General features: G+C 42.2%; 1 pseudogene; it reads right to left on the bottom strand.

Moving 5' to 3' along the window:
- Positions 1-4,914: 4,914 nt before the first annotated feature.
- On the bottom strand, positions 4,915-5,588 carry LOC147620993 (triosephosphate isomerase, cytosolic pseudogene; annotated as a pseudogene).

Genomic DNA, 5,588 nt, shown 5'->3' with positions numbered 1-5,588 from the left:
TCTTGAATTTGTGGCACAAGTGTTGTCAAGAGGGTAGGTATAGGTTCTAGTTGGTTGCCCTTGTGTTTGAATGAACACACAAGATCTTTGTATTTATTGAGTGACCTGCTTGGTGCTGCTTGGGTTTCCATTCTTGTTGACCTTTAGGTGAAGCTGTTGGGATTGAAGGTGTTGGGGAAGCGTTCGTTCTTTTACTCAATCTTGGTAACCATATGATGGGATTACCATCACAGTATCCTTGTTGAAGGACATGCACAGTCACCCATCTTTGATGAACATTATAAATTGGTGATGCTTTGGTGCTGAGGTTTCCTTCTTTGTACAGGATCAGGGGACTTTTCGATGTGCTTGGGAATCCAAGCTTTGGTATTTCCTTGGTAGTACCCTTGTGCTTGCAATAATCGTTTTGGTACCCACACTTGTTGAGATGTTGGAGTTCTTTGAGGAACTCGCATAGGCTTTTACGGACGGTGCTGTGGAATACTTTTATTTTTCCTTGGCCTCTGAGTGTTGCGTTGAAGAAGAGGCTTTAATGATCGAGGCACCCAAATTAGATTGGTGTCTTTATAGTAGCCTTGGGCGCGACAACTCGAGGGATGCACTACTAAAAACCCTAGGTATCACATGCATTCAAGAGTATTTAAAAAACCCCTTACCTAAAATTTCCCCTCCTGAAAGACCATATTAGGGAGTTTGGAAAAATCCCAATTGCCATTTTGCAAGATTATCAAAATGGGGGCACGGTGAACCCTTTTAAGATTTTGTCAAAACCCCCTCATGTCACATATTGTTGGAAAGATCTTGAAGAGTAGGTTCTAAATCCATATTCTCCGATAGCTTTGGACTTGGTATGCTCAAGATACACCAAAAAGTAGATTGAAAAGAAAATTCCCAAAGTAATAGGATTTTTTCCAAAATCCTTAATATGGTCTTTGGGCCAATAAAACAACCCCTCTTTACTTATGAACTAATGGTTTTTTTTTCTAAAGTTGAACTAAAAACCCCCTCCTATTAATGTAATCCTGTTAATTTTTATCAATGTATCTAATTAAAAAACCACTCCTGTTTTTTGAACTCACTAGATTTTGCTTGTCTTGGTGGAGTTTTGTTTTTGGTGGAAGTGGAAGGTTGTGGGCATTCCTTTACATTGGTTGCCACGTTGAGGCTACTACGAGTTTCAGACTCATGGGCGTTGTACATGAGCAATCTAAATCACACCTAGTCCACACATCTCTGGATAAAACATACGCTAAAATGGGGTGTCATAGATGCGTAATAAATCATCATAAGAGCACTTGGCCACTCATCTACAACCATCATTTGGAGAGGTTAACCCTTCAAAAGTAATGAATTGATAGACATAACTTTCAACAAATGTAAATCCCTCTATTACGGGGTAGTTCATCTCGTTGGATAGATGGTATCCCTTACTCGACTGGCCCTTAGCTTAGTTTCATGAAGTTGTTGGTTGTTTGGGCATTTGGCTACTCGATGTGGCCCACCGCAACCATAGCATTATAAAGGTTCTCTTCTCATATTTGAGTTTATTTCCTTGCCCTTCCACTGTACCATGGTTTGAAACATAGGTACTGGCATGTTATTGTGTAGAACATAGTATTCTGGCGTGACCTCACCCATGTCCTCGTAGTATTCCACAACACTAAGTTCTAATTCCCGCACCAGTTCAACATCTTTTGATGGTTCTTCAATCACTACTTGCTTGATCTTAGCCTGTGGTGGTTGTGCGGTAGAACTAGTGGTGGCAAGGGCAAAGCATCTTGTACCCGGAACATCCCCCTAGGTAAGTAGGAAGAGTTGGTTGTCCAGCAGTGGCAGTGATCTGCATAGGTGGTGCCGGAAAGCCAATGGGGCTCTATTTGCTGGTAGTTGTGCCACATTTTGAAACCTTGGAAATCTACACATTGACGTGTCATCATTTCCCAACGTTACACAGTGCTTTTACACAGTGCGTACAATAAAGTAATGGTCTTGCCCTTAACTGTGGACGTTCAGTGGTGGTATGATTTAGTCTGCACATGGAGCACCACACCAATTCCCTGCGCAGGTAAAGGTGACTATGCCCATGCCCCGACGTCTCTCTTCCTTCCCTGACCTTTAATTTTTCTAATATGACATTGCTGAGCTCATCCACAGTCATATGTTTGACTTTCTTACTTCGAGTTCCAATTTCTTGGTGACTCGAGACACACGAAGTCGTGGTTGCTGTAGATGTTTTTACATCTTTGGGTTGTGGCAATTCTAACATATTATTCTTCATATTCGATTGCCAATTTGCAGCATGCATCAAGAGTAGCTGGTCGGGCTAGTACTAGGTAATCATGCATTTTATGGTCTCTAATCCCTCTCCTGAAACAAGGTAACAATTGATCATCTATCAACCTTTCCCGAAGTTTGCATCTTGAATTTAAGTGCTTCAGGTGAGAGACATAGTCTCTCATCAAGTCATCTTCCTTTTGTTTGATGTTATGTAGTTGTGCCACAGGGCTCCATCTATCACCACTTCTACGAGAAAAAGTGGGCACAAAAACATTCTTTAATCTTGTAAAATTAACCTTGTCCTCATGCTAGAGAGTTCTGAACCACTGATGAGCTCTAAGGTCAGCGAGAAGGCATGTATCATGGTCACATCACTGACCGGTCCGCAAGTTTCACATGTAGATTCAAAAATCTCTACATGTTGGATAGGATCCCCATCCCGTGAGAACTTTTGGACAAGTTTTGAAATGATATGGGGTTTCATCTAGGAAGGTCGGGGTTCTAGAGTAGAGCCTAGTTCCGTGACCATCCCCCTACCTATCTCTCTTACCATATTTAACATGTCTACCCTTGTAGCCACATTAAGGTCCATGGTTGGATCGTTTTTAGGCCTCTGGGGAATTTCTCCCCCCCTTCCTAGACCTCGTCTCCTACTTGTATTTATTGGATCTTCTAGGTATCTCGGGTTCATGGACTAGTCCATTTGGTTGTGGTACCCTGGTGGAATTCATCCAAGCATACACCTCGTGTACGCATCCATGCCCACAATTGCGAACGAGGGGCTCTATAACCATAGTCATATTCCTACTCATAATCATGCCCAACAACCTCCCTCTACAAAAAACAAATAAGAAAATATACAATTATTTCTAGAAAACAATTTAGTACAAAACGAAATGAAAGTAGAGAAGAAATGATACGAAGCGAGCAAGAAACGAGGATTTCTCACCAAAGCCGAAGTGCAAAGCCCCTCACTTCCGTAGTCGAGAAACACTCGCCACCACTTGTTGTTGAGAAAGCACCTAGGTGCTTTCTCCACGAAACTGCGTGCGAGCCTCCACTCCTCAGCCATACACACGCTAGGATTCTCTAAATTATTTTTTGCTGCTCTCTTGATATTTGCTCTCCTATTAGAGAGAAAAAGCTCGATGCACTGCTTTATCCACTCCTCGGAGAAGCACAGACCCGCATGTGGCACGTGGAACTCTGACTTAAGCACATCGATAACATATTGCTTAGAAAGTTCATCTTGTGATTTTCACTTTTTACACGAACTCCAGGTTTGCAAGTGCATTGCATATGATTCATGACTTGCTTTCCTCATGCATCCACCCCACAAGGGCACCATTTGCAACCACGGTGTATGGTAGGAGGCATGAATCGAACGTCCGAATGGGTCTCTTGGGGGCTGGCTCATAATGTGTAGATGATGAGCCCCCTTGTTGGGGAGACGCATCGGGAGACCTAGTGCTGCTTTTGCCAAAGCAAAAGTAGCCAACTCCCCCCGCTAGCATGTCTACCACCTCCCCAGAATCCCTACTACATCATCATGGTGGTGGTGAAGATGGACGTTATCGGGACGTGGGCGGTATCGCTGGGAAAGTGCGAGACTTCTGGTTGTGAGAGTTGCTTCAAATCCCAGCAAGAAAACACAAACACATAGCTCTTCAAGGAGCATAAGACATCTCCATTTTTGATGAAATATACATGTGCTAATTCACTTCAATACATCCCCAAATTCAGCTTGATGATTGCACATAAATTGTGTGCCAAGAGCATGACCAGTTCCAAGCATAGTTCTCCTGACTCTTTTTCCAAATGCCTCAAACCAATCACATGTAGGCATAACACATTCTACAAATGATTTCCATATACATGTGACCATTCACATCACATATTTCATATATTGCCAACTCCATCATTTCAAGATATCTCTTGATTTCATGAAAACCTGCTTTTCAGATTCCAACAACTCACAAAGCAAAGATGACATATGGCATATGTACAACATATTCATGTGATTTTAGAAAACTCCATGTCTAGCAATCCGAAATCCAACCGAGTAGAAAGTAAAATCCAAATTCCAGGAATCTTTGTATTTTGATGCTTTCTTATTTCAAGACTCTCCAAAGCAACAAAAAAAAACTACCCAAAACCTTCCCCAAAGCTTTAAAGGGGTAGTGTACTTATCCGAGGACTACACGATTTTTTGGAAATTGTAAGTAACAAAAAAAACAACTAGAATTCTTATCTTTGAGTAAAAAAAGAAGCGAATGCTCGAATTTTTGCTTTTTCCTTACTTCGCTTCACTGCAGTATGCACCCAAACCAATATTCATCATGTATAGTAGGATTTTTGAAGATCATCTCCCTCAATAGTGCTTCATTTCTCCTTTAATTCTAACCCCAAGATGCCTTTTATAGTAGTCGTCCTTAAAATTTTTGAATCACTGGTCAATTTCTACTCTGGTTCTCATTTTCCTGCACACCCCCTTCGATATGCGCTGTTTTTTGGTTTTTCTCTCTTTCCCCGCAAGAGATTCGGGCGCCCTTCACTTTTGCAGCTAAAATTTTGAATTTCCCCCGATTCAAATACACTGCGCCTCCTTTTTTTTAGCTTATTAATCGGATATTCCCTTTAAAAAAAAACCTTCGTGTTTGTTGCCACGCAAGCCACCTTCGGGCTCACTTGAGCCGCAAGACACTTCCGCAGATCAGCATGCACCTCTTGAGCTTGGACAGGGGTTGCAACCTTGCCGGTGCTTATAGCCCAAACAGGTTCATACACAAGAACAACATTACTCTAGTCATCGATTTTTCCTGCAATAGCTTTAGCTTGCTCAGAAACGACAGCTAAAGTTTCTCCAGATTCACGTTGCTCAAGTGTTTCACCAATACAGGCAATGACTTTCAGTCCTTGGCTGAGTGCATAAGCCACGTTATCAGCAACAAACTCATTAGACTCTTTCAGCAACAACCGCCTCTCTGAGTGTCCAAGTATGACCCAAGGAATGTCTAAATTCACCAACATTTCAGCACTGATTTCCCCTGTGAATGCACCACCCTTTTTTAACCCAAGCATTTTGGGCAGCCACATCAAAATCAGGACGCAATGTACTCTTTACTTGTGGCAAGAAAACAAATGGAGGACTGATCACCACATCAACTTTATCTTTGGGAGGCACATCCGCCCCATTGAGAACAATAACGATCTTCTTCACCTCTTCCACAGTTCCATTACATTTCCAGTTGCCTCCCACGAAGAACTTGCGAGCCATGGAAACTCCGCTCTGTTCTTCTTCTTCTTCGTTC

This window comes from Cibotium barometz, chromosome 31, assembly GCF_041138505.1.
Source record: "Cibotium barometz isolate CiBa-2024 chromosome 31, ASM4113850v1, whole genome shotgun sequence".
NCBI classification, from domain to species: domain Eukaryota; kingdom Viridiplantae; phylum Streptophyta; class Polypodiopsida; order Cyatheales; family Cibotiaceae; genus Cibotium; species Cibotium barometz.
Note: the sequence above shows the minus strand (reverse complement) of the source record. Positions and strands in the feature narration are given on the sequence as shown.